This window comes from Lithobates pipiens, unplaced genomic scaffold, assembly GCF_037356315.1.
Source record: "Lithobates pipiens isolate NorthernLeopardFrog02 unplaced genomic scaffold, aLitPip1_a1.2 Scaffold_30, whole genome shotgun sequence".
Taxonomy (NCBI): domain Eukaryota; kingdom Metazoa; phylum Chordata; class Amphibia; order Anura; family Ranidae; genus Lithobates; species Lithobates pipiens.
Window position 1 is genome coordinate 163,850,380 of NW_027507791.1, and position 14,815 is coordinate 163,865,194.

The 14,815-nt window shown below is 49.0% G+C and overlaps 3 pseudogenes; all 3 read right to left on the reverse strand.

Annotated features, from left to right (window-relative positions):
• Positions 1 to 2,527: 2,527 nt before the first annotated feature.
• LOC143948374 (5S ribosomal RNA) lies at positions 2,528 to 2,646 on the reverse strand (annotated as a pseudogene).
• A 103-nt stretch (positions 2,647 to 2,749) lies between these two features.
• On the reverse strand, positions 2,750 to 2,869 carry LOC143949572 (5S ribosomal RNA; annotated as a pseudogene).
• Positions 2,870 to 3,189: 320 nt separating this feature from the next.
• Positions 3,190 to 3,308, reverse strand: LOC143947804 (5S ribosomal RNA; annotated as a pseudogene).
• Positions 3,309 to 14,815: the final 11,507 nt, after the last annotated feature.

A 14,815-nucleotide genomic window follows, 5' to 3' on the forward strand; every position in this document is an offset into this window, starting at 1 on the left:
GCCGTCTCCCATTCAAGTACTAACTAGGCCCAACCCTTCTTAGCCTCTGAGATCAGAAGAGATAGGGTGCTTTCAGGGTGATGCGGCTGTAAGCGATCTCTTTAGGCACTCTCAACCCTCTAGACAAATGCCAAAATGATCACTTTGGGAAACAAGCGAAAAAAACAGGTCAACACCAACAACATAAAAAGAAGCCTGCGGCATCTGGAAAACCCAGGCGGTCTCCCATCCAGGTACAAACCAGGCCCAACCCTGCTTAGCCTCTGAGACCAAACGAGATTGGGCTCTTTCAGGGTGTTGCTCTCCCAATCAAGACACTAACCAGACCAGGCCCTTCTATGGCACCTGGTCTTCCCAGGCAGCCTCCCATCCAGGTACTAACCAGGCCTGACGCTGCTTAGCCTCTGAAATCAGACGAGATCGGGTGCTTTCAGGTTGATGTGGCCGTAAGCGTTCTCTTCAAGACACGCCCAACCCTCTTGACAAACGCCAAGATGGTCGCCTTGAGAAACAAGCGAAAAAAACAGGTCAAAGCCAACAACATAAAAAGAAGCCTATGGGCTTACAGCGGACCTTAAAAGATGGGACCCACTAGCTCTGTCATGGTTCGGACGCTGTAATGTGTTGAAGATGAACGCGATGCCACGACTTCTGTATTTACTACAAGCCTTACCTATCAAAATAACCCAGACTTTCTTTCATGCGGTTCGCTCAATCTTTATCAAGTTCCTCTGGCGCGGCAAACATACGCGTATTGGTAGTGCAATGCTATTGCGACCGAAATTGCGGGGAGGTATTGGTTTCCCGGATCCTGCTCTATATTACACAGCAATGCACATGACACGGGTGGTTGACTGGTGCCGGCATGGGGAACTGAAGCTATGGGTCAAGCCAGAGCAGGAGATGGCGTGGGTTCCACTGGCTGGTCTGCCGTGGGCGGGGAGGCCATTGGAGCCCTGTGTGACTACTCACCCGTTAATTGGCCCCTCGCTCGCCGAGATGGATAGTTTTTTTCACCTTTCCCACCTGACTAACTTCCCTTCTCCTATGACCCCAACTATTGGACATCCTAGATTCCCTCTGGGCCTGTCTGACCGGGCCTTTACCAGGCAAGCCCCGAAAGGGCTTCAGAGAGCAGCCCTATTTCTTGGACCCACGGGCTGGATTCCCACGGGGACCATACTGCTAGAGCAAGTACCTGTTGCATTGGATAGCTGGAGAGCTAGACAGCTCATCCATTTCCTCGGATCACTACCTAACCATTCGTTCTTCTCTAGACAATTCCACCCCTTCGAGGAACTTTGCCTGGATGATGGCCCAATTCGTGGTTCCCTCTCTAGGTCCTTCCAAATCCTGACAGACGCACAATCTTCCACGGATCCGCCCTTCCTAGCTAAATGGAAAAGGGACTTACAAACTACATTCTCCAAACCACAGAAGGACAGAATACTCTTTTTCGCCCATAAGTCGTCACTCTGCAGTAAATATCAGGAGATCTCATATAAGCTGATCACACGCTGGTATCGTACACCGGTGGTGTTGGCCAAAACATTCCCCAGTCAATCTGACCGCTGCTGGTGCAGTGAGCAGCAGGCTGGCACCATTCTCCACATTTTATGGGAATGCCCTAAATTACAAACATTCTGGCAGCCTGTCCTGAGACTTATCCACAAGTTCACAGACATTTCCTTAGCCAATGATCCCGCAGCAGTTCTTCTCAATCTAACTCCTATGTCGAGAAAGCGTTATCATAAGTCCTTACTTAAACATCTCCTCAATGCAGCTAGGGCCTGCATCCCAAGTCAGTGGAAACAGCAATCTGCTCCAACGGTGACCCAAGTGTTCGCAAGGGTAAATGATATTGAACAGTCAGGAAGACCTGACTGCCCCAATGAGGGATAAAACGGAGGAGCATGGGAACAGATGGTTCTACTGGACCCAGTTTTGCTTTTTGGAAGAATACCTCCGTGAGACATAGTAAGCTCATGGTGATCGTTGGAGATCGCTGTTCCAAACGTTGGACAGCTGATGAGCTGGTGAGCCGAGGGCGTCTCTTGCTCCCTGGGAGGGGACACCACCCTATCCACTCTACCCACGACACCCCCTTACCCCTTCTTTTCCTTTTCTGCCATTTCCTTCCCCAATCTTCTCTTTTCCCTTCTCCCTCCTTTCAGTTCTACTATTTCCCTTCTTAACTCAAAAAAGGGAAAAGAAAATGGTATGTTCCGACCCCATTTGACTACTACACAATACTCTTCCCCTATCTATGGATATCTAAACTCTTCGAGGGTAGCAGGGCTAGTATCAATAATATTTTAAGTGGTAGAGGATCCCAACGAGATGGAGCTTTAATCTCATCTTGATATGACCGCAAAGCTGTACACGTGCTATTCTCCTCGGACTTCTTACCATTGGCTCTAATATCCATGCAATATGATCGTTTGTAACTATTTGTATCACACATTCGGTGAAGTTGCCTTTGCATTGTATGTCGCATACTACTAAATAAAAAAAAAAAAAAAAAAAAAGCCTATGGCACCTGGTATTCCCAGGCGGTCTCCCATCCAGGTACTAACCAGGCCCGACACTGTTTAGCCTCCGAGATCAGACGAGATTGGGCGCTTTCAGGGTGATGGGGCTGTAGGTGATCTCTTCGGGCACTCTCAACCCTCTTGACAAACGTCAAGATGGTCACCTTGGGAAACAAGTGAAAAAAAAAAAACAGGTCAAGGCCAACAACATAAAAAGAAGCCTACAGCACCTAGTATTCCCAGGTGGTCTCCAATCCAGGTACTAGCAAGGCCCAACCCTTGTTTAGCTTCTGAGGTCAGAGGAGATCAGGCGCTTTCAGGGTTATGTGCCCATAGGCAATCTCTTTGGGCATTCTCAACCCTCTTGACACATGCCAAGATAGTCACCTTGAGATACAAGCGAAAAAAAACAGGTCAATGTTAACAACATAAAAAGAAGAATACGGCACCTGGTATTCCAACGCCATCTCCCATCCAGGTACTAACTAGGCCCAACCCTTCTTAGCCTCAGAGAAGAGAAGAGATAGGGCACTTTCAGGGTGATGCTGCTGTAAGCGATCTCTTTGGGCACTCTCAACCCTCTTGACAAATGCCAGGATGGTCTCCTTGGGAAACAAGCGAAAAAAAAAAACGAATCAACGCCAACAACATAAAAAGAAGCCTACAATAACTGGTATTCCCAGGTGGTCTCCCATCCAGGTACTAACCAGGCCCGACTCTTCTTAGCCATCAAGATCAGACGAGATTGGGTGCTTTCAGAGTGATGTGGCCATAGGCAATCTCTTCAGGCACTTTCAACCCTCTTGACAAACGCCAAGATGGTCACCTTGGGAAACAAGCAAAAAAAAAAAAATAAGTCGGAAGCTAGAGACAATACGGCCCGAGTCCTCAATTTAATCCATGTGGCGCATGTACAGGGAAGGCCCTTGCTTATGTTGTCAACGGACGCGGAGAAGGCCTTTGACAGGGTGGCCTGGCACATTTTTTTTTAACAGAATTTTTTTTTAGACAAATCAGCATTACATTGCAAAGAATAGTAAATCCGATATTACACAGTTGTAGAAAGGAAAAAACCACCTTCATCCAGTAATCATTCTTAAATTAATTAACCAGCAGTACAGATAACAGGAGTAACCATTACTCTATCATAAATACAGGACATCCCCAGCGGAACTTCACAGCCATCAGGCACGTACCTGACATTTGCGCGAGCCCACGGAAGGGGGGGGGGGGGCAGGGAGGAAATGGTCGGGAGAGAGAGAACAGGGCGGGGTGGGGATCCACCACCGTCTCAGCTCAACTCAAAGTTAGGGGGAGGGGGAACCAAGATCAGCGGACGCGTCTATCCAGGAAGACCAAATTTTATCAAATTTCTCTGGGCATTGTCTACTTTCATAGGTCAACTTATATAGGGGGAGCACCAGGTTCACTGATCTCCTCCACGAGGCAGGGGTAGGGGGGTCTTCGAGTTTCTATCTCAATAGAATCTCGCGTCTGGCATAATACAATGCGAAGGTAAGGCACAGTTTGCAGTACCTGTCCCCCTCAACGTCTGCCAAATGGCTCAATAGTAGGGTTTGAGGGTCGACCAGAAGGTTCGACCCGGTCACAGCATTTAGCGTAGAAACCACTTCCTCCCAGTAGGGCTGGATTTTGGGACATGACCAGACCATGTGCCAGAAAGTGCCCACCTGCTGTTTACACCTTTGACAATTAGGGTCCCTTTGGGGGTAAATACGCGCCAGCCTCTGCGGGGTGAAGTAGGCCCTATGCAGGAATTTAAATTGTATAAACCTGTCCGAACTCCACTTCTCCCGGGATTTGGTCAAACTAGTGTCATGTTCCACCGTGAGGTAAAGATATAAGGTCGACAGGGTTCTCCCCATCACCCTGGAAGTCAGTAGATGTTCAATGGAGTCCGATTCCAGAGTCAGAGGGGCAGGAAACTGAGCCCCAAAGGCGTGCTTCAGTTGCCAATATCTGAACTGGAAAGAAAGTGGAAGCTCATATGTACGTCTCAGTTCTTGGAAAGTCATTAGCCTACCCTGATAAACTATGTGCTTTAAAGTGACGATTCCTCTTTTCGCCCACAGAGAAGGGTCTGGGATACTATTCAGGTGAGGGAGCATGGGGTTGCCCCATAGGGGCATATGTGGGGAGATGTGGTTGGGCTTTCCATAGCTCCTCCTTGTCTCCCGCCAGACCCTCACCGTGGTACGCATCAAGCCCGTCATGGAGGAGCTCGCCCTAAGCCCCCGAAATGGTAGGTTACTCAGAGCTGCATAGGAGCCAAGGATGGCTGCCTCCAGGGTGACCGGCGGGTTTTGTGTGGGCTGGGAGAACCACCACCGAATTGTGACCAAAACGGCCGCCCAGTAGTAGATCTGAAAGTTTGGGAGTGCCAGGCCCCCCCCCCCTCCCCAATAGTGGGAGATATAGTATATGCTTAGCTACCCTGGGGGGTCTCCCAGCCCAGACAAAGGATATCAACAGACTCTCCAGTCTCTGGAAAAAAGTCCTGGGAATGTGGATGGGGGTATTACGAAAGAAGTACAGGTACTTGGGGAGATAGATAATTTTTAACAAATTGACTCTGCCCACTGGGGATAAAGGGAGAGATCGCCATGCCGCGCACCTAGCCCCTAATTGTGTCATGAGTGGCTGTATATTGTCCTCCAGATAGTTCTGAACTCTACCACTGACCTTAATCCCCAGGTATATAAAACATTCCACTCATTTAAGCTGTGGATAAGGCATGCGAGGGGTCGAGGAGTGGAGTGGGAAAACAACCGGTTTGTCCCAATTGATGCGGATACCTGAGTACTGACCGAATCGATTAATCAGTTCCAGTGCAGTGCCCAAAGAAGACGACGCGTCCACTAAATAAAGCAGAGCATCATCTGCATACAAGGACAGCTTTTCCTCGATGGGTCCTACTTGTATCCCCTTTATCCCAGTATCCGCTCTCAGCAAAATAGCCAAGGGCTCCATCGCAAGGACAAATAAGGCTGGTCAGAGGGGGTGCCCCTGTCTCGTACCCCGTGCCAGCTGAAACTGCCCGGAGAGACAGCCATTGGTACGGATTCTAGCAGAGGGGCTGTGGTACAGCATGCGGATCCAATTCGTAAATCCTGGGCCAAATCTGAATCGCGAGAGCACCTCCCATAGGTAACCCCACTCAACAGAGTCGAAAGCCTTCTCCGCGTCGAGCGAGGCCACTACACCCGTCTCCCCCCGGCCGCTATCTATGTGCGTGAGTAGGCGTCTGATATTAATGTCTGTGCCTCTGCCTGGCATAAAACCTGTTTGGTCACTATGGACAAGGGCCGTGATGACTAAGTTAGTCTGTTGGCCAGGATTTTGGCCAGTATTTTCGCGTCCACATTTAACAGTGATATAGGGCGGTATGACGAACACAAGGTGGGGTCTTTCCCCGGCTTGGGGATCACCACTATGATCGCCTCGCTCATGGTGTCGGGAAGTTTATCAATATGCGACAACGTAGAGAATAGATGGTAGAGTCTTTCAGAGAGCTCCGTAGCGTAGTGCTTATAGAATTCCACCGGGATTCCGTCCGGTCCCGGCGTCTTACCCGCCTGCATAGATTTAAGCGCCTGGAGAATCTCCAGAACCGTGATAGGGGCGTCCAGCCTATTTCGGTACGTTTCCGTGAGGATTGGTATATCTATGTCGGCCAAGTAGGTCGTTAGTTCTTCCTTACTGTAATCCGACCTAGAGGTGTAGAGAGATGTATAAAACTCCGCAAAACAGTTATTAATCCCGTCTGGGGTGTGAAGCAACTGACCGGATTTGTCCCTGATATGTGAAATGCTCAACCCCCCTGCCTGTTCCCTGGAGAGCCAGGCCAGCATCCTCCCCGACCTCTCCCCCTGCTCAAAGATCCGCTGGGACTGAGCTAGCATTCTCTTCTGGGTGAGAGAGGTATGAAGATCAACAGCCTCCCTGGTCAGGATTTGCAGTTGCCAATAATGTTGGGGGTCCTAAGTGCGGACAAAAAGATCCTCCGCGCAGACCGCCTCTCCCTCAGCTTTTTTTAGCTCTGCTCTACGTTCCCTGCGTATTTTGCCAATGATAGTCTGATAGTGCCCCCTCGTGGTAGCCTTAAAGGCATCCCAGACTACCGTGGCCCCAGCCGAACCTGCATTCTCCTCCCAATAGCTGTTCAATTCGGTCCTAAAATGAGCATCCACAGCGGCATCTGAGATCCAGAACCTGGAAAGTCTCCACAGTATAACCGCTGGTCCCAGGGAAAGATCCAATGTCAGAAACAGAGGTGCATGGTCCGATATCCCCCTGGGCAATATTTGTATGTCTACGACCCTTGGGAGGACTGGGCTCCGCGCAAAGACCAAGTCAATGCGGGAGAATGTTTTATGGGTGGCAGAGTGACATGTGACTCTGGAGAGACGCAGGGCCCTGCGTCCCCTAACTGAGAAACTGCGCTTGTCCTCCATCAACTACCGGTGGAGTTTCCCTGCCGCCCTGATCGCACACAGAGATGGGAAGACGGCGGTTCTGCGGTTCCCAGAAGATCTGGAAAAATTCTGCATGGATGTGAGCATATCCCCGCCGGATTTACCGGGTTGGCAGGAAGGCATCCCACCCCTACTGAATAATCCTGAGGAGCCATGGCAGAGAGTCTCCCGTCCCCTCTTTTAGCCCAGCTAATATGCATGCATAGATGGCACGTCTGATGGCGCTCTTCTGTCCAGTATTCCGCACTGATGGCGCGGCTTCCCTGGTCCCGCAAGTATAACAAGTTGTTTATGTTACCTTTCATTTTTATTTCTGTTTTGGTGTTTAACGTCATACTCTCTCAGCTGCCTACGGGGTGTCTAATTTAATGGGAACGAAGTGTTGGAGTGCCTACGGGTGGTCCTGCACCGGGGACACTTGGGACATGCCTCTGACTGTCTCTACCTCATGACACTTGGATCCCCTATTGTGAACGTTGTTGGCTGGTGTTCTCGGTTCTTGTGTTTCCCTAAGTGTACATGAACTCTGTGCTATTTCTTTCATTTATGTGTTATTATATAATTTGTAATTTGGGGTTGGAGCCGGAGCTGCGGCCTGCGACTTCTGTTTTAGACGGTTGCGGGTTGCTGCTGCCTGGCCACATGTGTTTTCCCTCCGGGGGGTGTTGGGCGGATCTTGGTCCCCGGGCTCCGGCCGTTTCGATGGCTGGGGCTCCGGGGGGGGGGGGGTGGCCCGGTCAATTGCTCCTTTACTGCACTGCAATCTGCTGTGTGCGCATGCCGCGGTAGACCCAATTGGGTCTGGGTTGTGTGTGCTGCAGGGGTTGCAGGTCATAACCTGTAATACTTACCTTCTCACTACTCTCCTTCTCTTTCCTCTCCTTTTCACACTTTTTCTTTCATCCCCCTGCCCTTTACTTCCCCTGCCTCTGGTCCTGTTTCCTGGTAACGGGCTGTATTTGGAGTTCTCTGACGGATCCCCATGGCCGCGGTGGAATTGTTATCGTTAAACGTGAGGGGCCTCCATGCCCCTGGTAAACGTCATAGCCTATACCGGGAACTGGGTCGCCTGCGGGGGGACATTGTCTTCTTGCAAGAGACCCATCTTACCCACACCACTTCGGTGAAATTATTCTCCCCGCAATACCCAGTCTGGTATTATAGTCTCTCTGATGTGCATAAGGCAAAGGGTGTGGCCATTGGGTTCCGTGGAGGTACCCCTTTTAACATGCTAGAGATGTTGAGTGACCCTCACGGACGCTTTCTGTTCCTCAGGGGCAGCCTGGTCGGGATGCCATGTACGTTGTCGACCCTCTATGCTCCTAATCGAGATCAGGCCACTTTTATTGCCACTACGCTTGCGAAATTGAGGGACTTTGCTAGTGGATGTGTTATCCTGGCTGGAGACTTTAATGTCCCCTTGGAACCAGTGTTTGATACGTCCGTGGGCAGGTCTTCGGTTCCTCGTAAGCGTCTTGCATACATTCGTAAACGCTTGTGTGACACCCAGTTAATGGACACATGGAGGATAATGCATCCGCGAGCAAGAGACTATACGTATTACTCGAGCGCCCACCAATCCTATTCCAGGATTGATTTTTTTTTCTTGATCACCACCACCTTTCCCTATTGACAAATTCATTAATTGCTTCATCAACCATATCTGATCATGCCCCCATTTTGCTTACCATTAATATCTCTTTGTTGCCCCGAAAACCAGCCAATTGGAAATTAAATGAGAACCTTATTAGTGAGGAGGCAGACAAAATACACATGCAAGAGGAACTAAATCAGTATTTCAAAGATAATACCCACCCAGACATTTCCCCAGGAGTACTGTGGGAAGCCCATAAGGCCCATATGCAAGGTAAATTCATGGAGTTGGGCTCCAGAAGGAAAAAGGAATTTGAGCAGCAACAATCTAAACTATTGTTAGAAATTAGCGCCCTTGAGTCAAAACACAAGGCCAGTCTCGCTCAAGCCACACTACATAACCTAACAATGAAGAGGGAGGAGTTGAAGGCCATGTACCATGAGCAATGGAAACGGGAAGCCCGTAGGGTGTCACAAAAATTCCATGAATGGGGTAATAAACCGGGGAGGCTTTTGGCTCGTTCCCTACAACAGGCAAAAACCAGGGCTTTCATTGATAAAATTAAGACAGCTTCTGACGCTCTCACGCATGAGACCACAACTATAGCCAAGGAATTTCATGCTTATTAACAACGCCTATACCATGTCCCTCACGCTGTGCCGGACTTGGTGGTTAGGAGAACTCTGATCCAAGAATATCTACAGCAGGCCAACTTGCCCAAACTGAACTCTGACGCCCTCGCCTCATTGGACGGAGAGTTTTCTGTCCAGGAGTTCAAAGTAGCACTGAAGGCTATGGCGAGTGGCAAGGCCCCTGGACCGGATGGCTTTACGGCCTTTTACTATAAGGCCTTTGCGGAGACCCTGCTGCCGCGCCTCACCTCTTATGCTAACACGATCTCACAGGGGGGGACACCCCGTCCGGAGACGCTGCGTGCACATATCTCGGTGATTCCTAAGTCAGGGAAGGACCCTAGTTTATGCGGGAGTTATTGACCTATATCTCTCTTGAATCTAGACGCTAAACTGTATGCCAAAGGTATAGCAAACAGGCTTCTACCCCTACTTCCACGCTGGGTTTCCAGTGATCAGACTGGGTTTATCCCGGGTAGGGAGGTATGCGACAATGCTCTCCGCACCCTGTCCCTGATGGTTTGTGCTAGGTGGTCCGCCCAGCCCACCCTGTTACTTTCTACAGACGCGGAAAAGGCGTTTGACAGGGTGGACTGGGAGTATCTCATGGCGACCCTGTCTCACTTGGGAATCAGCCAAACTTTTCTATCTCACATTTTAGCACTATACCATTCCCCTACAGCTCAAATTCGTGTTAATGGTACCCTAAGTGAATCATTTACACTCTATAATGGTACACGTTAGGGCTGCCCCCTCTCGCTCTATCCCTGGAACCCTTCTTCTCTACAGTTAGACACAATCCAAACATCCATGGGATCACTGTTGGTGATCGAGAACACAAATACGCTGCTTATGCGGATGATATTCTGTTCTACATACAACAACCCCTGATTTCCCTTCCCAATCTGATGTCTGCCTTCTCACAATTCGGTCTCATATCTAATTTTTAAATGAACATGTCCAAATCGGAGATTCTTAACGTCTCTATCCCCGGGGAAACTGTGGTTCGTCTTAGAGACTCCTTCCCTTTTAGCTGGCAAACACACAAAATGAAATATTTAGGCATCTACCTCACACCTAAACCCCAGACTCTATTTCGCGTTAACTATATACCCCTTCTTAATGCAATTCGAATGGACTTACAAAGATGGTCCCAAGTCGCACATTCGTGGTTAGGGAAAATTAGTGTGATTAAGATGAATATCCTACCCCGGATTCTGTTTTTATTCCAGATGATTCCAGTGGGTATTCCAGCTAGTTTTTTAACACTCATAGATTCACTGATCTGCAGATATGTTTGGAACAGAAAGCGTCCGAGACTGTCCCGAGGCCTTCTAACCAGACCTAAACGGCTGGGGGGCCTGGCTTTACCTAACGTGAAACTTTACTTTTTAGCCGTTGTATTCAACAGGATATCAGACTGGAAATATCACAAACATTCTAAACTATGGGTTGCCCTTGAATTGGCGCTCAGTGGCACGGACCTCTACACCCAAGTGTGGATTCCCAGGAAACATAGGTCGTTAGCACTTAGCTCCTCTCCTCTCACCTATTCTACTCTACAGATCTGGGACTCGATATGTAAACAGCACAAGTGGTTATATCACTCTCCCATTATGCCTCTGACGGGTCATAATTACTTCCCACCAGGAAACATTGACCCCAGAATTCATTCCTGGAATCTGGGTAATACAGCCCTGCTACACCACGTCGCCAACCAGGATGGCATTGTGCCTTTATCTCAACTAATTCCTCCCTCACGGGCAACGCCCATGGATCACTGGACCTACCATCAACTGGCTGCCTTTGTACACTCCCTGCTGAAACCATTGCGCTCACTGGCTGATTTAACACCGATTGAATCGGCCTTCATGGAGGACCAGCCGATGGAGAGGCCTTTACCGCCCAGAGCCCATTTGCAATTGCTTGCCAGACCAAAGGACAAGGGGGGTCTGGGTCTCCCAGATCTGAGACAATACTACAGAGCGACTCTGCTAGCGAGAGTCGTTGATTGGCATTGTAATGGCCCACACAAGCAGTGGGTGGAGATGGAGATTGAGGATGGATCCATTCCCCTATTGACCTCCCTGTGGCTCCTGTCCTCCCTACCAAAAGACCTCAGAAATCACCCTGTAGTGGGAGCTACATTGGCTGTTGTGCGGAGGTTGTTCCGCTGCACACATATTGCTCCCCTGCCGTCACCAATGACTCCGGTTATAGGTAATCCAGACTTCCCACCGGGATTTACCAACAAGAAACTGCGACAGTTGACAGTGGTGGGGAAACAGCGTCTGGGAGAGGTGTGGCCCTCGGGAGGGCTCCCGACCACGCAAACTGTCGCCGAGCTTTCTGACCCTCCGCTTGACTTGTTTAGTGCTTATCAACTTCGTCACTTTCTTCTGGCCATACAAAGGGCCCCCTACACTCCTAGAGTCCTGACATCCTATGAATCCATCTGTCACAAAAGGGAACCTGTGCGACACACCCTCTCCCTCCTGTACAACCTATTGAGTAGTCAGGAGGAGCAGTAGACCCCACCATCTATCCACAAATGGGAGAGGGACTTAGGCATCACATTTACCCCACAACAGATAGGGAAGATCCTGACCTTAGTACATAAAGCTTCCATCGCAAACCAATATCAAGAATCAGGATACAAGATAGTCTCATGCTGGTATAGAGTCCCATACCTTCTGAATAAAATGAATAGATCGATCCCGGATGTTTGTTGGAGGTGCAATTCAGATACGGGGACCATGGGACACCTTTTCTGGGCATGCCCGGCCTTGAGGAACTTTTCGGTTCCCAGCAGCGTGCCTTCTACACTTGACCGAACAGCCTGTTTGAAAATACAAAATAACCCTCACGATGCAACTCCTGAACGCCACCCGGGCCTGCATTCCCGCACTGTGGAGGCAGCCTCAGCCCCCATTCAAGGTGCTGTGGTATTTCAAAGTCAATCATATTCTCCGGATGGAAGAATTGACCGCCACCCTTCACAACACTGAAGAGGCATTTAGTGTTACATGGAGGCCCTGGAGGTATTTTACTGGTACTCGAGACTACATTTGGGAGGTGAGCAGTGCCCCTGTCCCAGAAAATGACTGAACATCTAACGTTTACCTACGTAGGCCATGTCTGCCCTGGGTGGCATTCCCCCCCCCCCTCCCTTTTTGTCTTTATTTTTCTTTTTTTCCCCGCCGCCACCCCCCCTACTCTCTCTCTCCATCTTTGCACTCTCTTCTCCCCCCGTCCTCCCTTTTGACTATGCCTTGTCTCCTTACTAGCCTTCGAGGCCCAGAAGAACCCCAGGGTTCTGGACACGACCGGCCCATCTTTTACTCTGGTTCACATAGGTCATGATAAGCTGGCTCGCTGTGGTCCCAGTTGTTCTCCATGATTACATTTGTCCGAACGGAGCTGCACTAGTTATACTGTACTACATGTCGGAGGTGGGGTTTCTCTCTTTTCTGCATGAAACTGTAGGACTCCCCTCTGAGAACCCAGAGTTATTTGGCTGCCTATTTTTTGTTACCATGTAATTGTGACCCTGGGTCATGCTGTATGGCTGACTGTTATATTTATGTTGTTCTACTTATACTTAATAAAAGAATAAAAAAAAAAAAAATAAGTCAATGCCAACAACTTAAAACTAAAGCCTATGGCATCGAGAAATCCCAGGCGGTCTCCCATCCAGGTACTAACCAGGTCCCAACCCTGCTTAGCCTCTGAGATCAAATGAGATTGGGCTCTTTCAGGGTGCTGCGGCCATAGTAGATTTTTTCAGGCACGCTCAACCCTCTTGACAAACGCCAAGATGGTCACCTTGGGAAACAAACAAAAAAAACAAGTCAACGCCAACAACATAAAAAAAAGCCTGCAGCATCTGGAAAAACCCAGGCGGTCTCCCATCCAGGTACAAACCAGGTCCAACCCTGCTTAGCTTCTGAAATCAAACAAGATTGGGCGCTTTCAGGGTGTTGTGCCCATAGGCAATTTTTTTGTGCACTCTCAACCCTCTTGACAACTGCCAAGATGATCACCTTGGGAAACAAGCGGAAAAAAAAAACATGTCAACGCCAACAGTTACTAATCAATCCCGACAATGCTTAGCCTCCGAGATCAGACAAGATCAGGCACTTTCAAGGTGATGGAGCCATAGGCGATCTCTTCGGGCACTCTCAACCATCTTGACAAACGCCAACATGGTCATCTTGGGAAACAAGCGAAAAAAACCAAGTCATTGCCAACATTGGAGGCTAACAGGGTTGGGCAATCAGTTTCCTTGCCTGAAATAGGCATCTCAGAACTGCCATCTGGCTGCTTCCCGGGTTTCCGACTCCTTCAACTAATCCCAGGAGACAATACTTCACCTCCATCCTGGTGGAGGTGCCAAACACCCGATCAGTGGTTCCTGTCACCTCCGTCCAGTAGCGGATCAACTTCGGGCATCTCCAAAACATGTGCATCATGTCTCCCCCCATGTTCCCGCACCGGGGGCAACTTGCGTCCGGCCGTTTGGCCAAATTGAAAAAGTTTACGAGGAGCATAATAGGTTCTATATAATAAGAACAGATGTGACATCCTCTGTGAGGAGAGCCACAATTCACCACAGGCAGGATTCCTGTGGCCAATTATATCTCAGGGGGGTTTAGTACACACCACACACTATATAAGGCCGCCAGCACGGCGGCCTTGCATAGTGTGTTGCGGTGGTCAGGGAAAGAGGACGATAGGCAGGGACAGTGTCTTTACTGCTTGGGAACCTAGCACTATTACAGTGGGTGTTATGTGCCTCCTGCACAGTACACACCTGAAGCTTCCCTTTATTACTGGTGTTCAATTTCTGCAATACACGCATCTGCAGTGCAGAAGTTAGAGTGGGTGTTGTGTGCCTCCTACACAGTATACACCTTATTGCTGGTGTTCTGTTTCTGTAATACAGGAACCTAGCACTGTTACAGTGCTAGGGTGTACAGAGAAGCTGGTATATATAGAAGACTACAGCATACAGAAGAGATGCTAGAGTAAACAGTGAGGCTGGGGTACACAGAGAGGCTAGTTTAAAGAGAGGCTAATATATACAAAGATGTTAGTGTATATAGAGAGGTTAGAGTGTATACAGAAAGGACAGTGCATATAGAGAAACTAGTGTATACAGAAGACAGGCTTGGGTATACATCAAAGCTGACAGTGTATACAGAAGACTGGGTAGTGCATACAGATAGTCTAGTGGGTAAAGAAGACAGGCTGGTGTATTCTAGCTAGTTTTTACAGTCTAGTGTATACAGAAGACAGGCTGTACAGAAAAGCTAGTATATATAGAAGACTACAGCATACAGAAGAAAGGCTAGTGAATACAGAATACAGACTCGTGTATGCAGATAAGCTTGAGTATACAGAGATGCTAGAGTAAACAGTGAGGCTGGGGTACACAGAGAGGCTAGTTTAAAGAGAGGCTAGTATATACAAAGATGTTAGTGTATATAGAGAGGTTAGTGTATAGAGAGAGTCGAGTGTATACAGATAGGACAGTGCATATAGAGACTAGTGTATACAGAA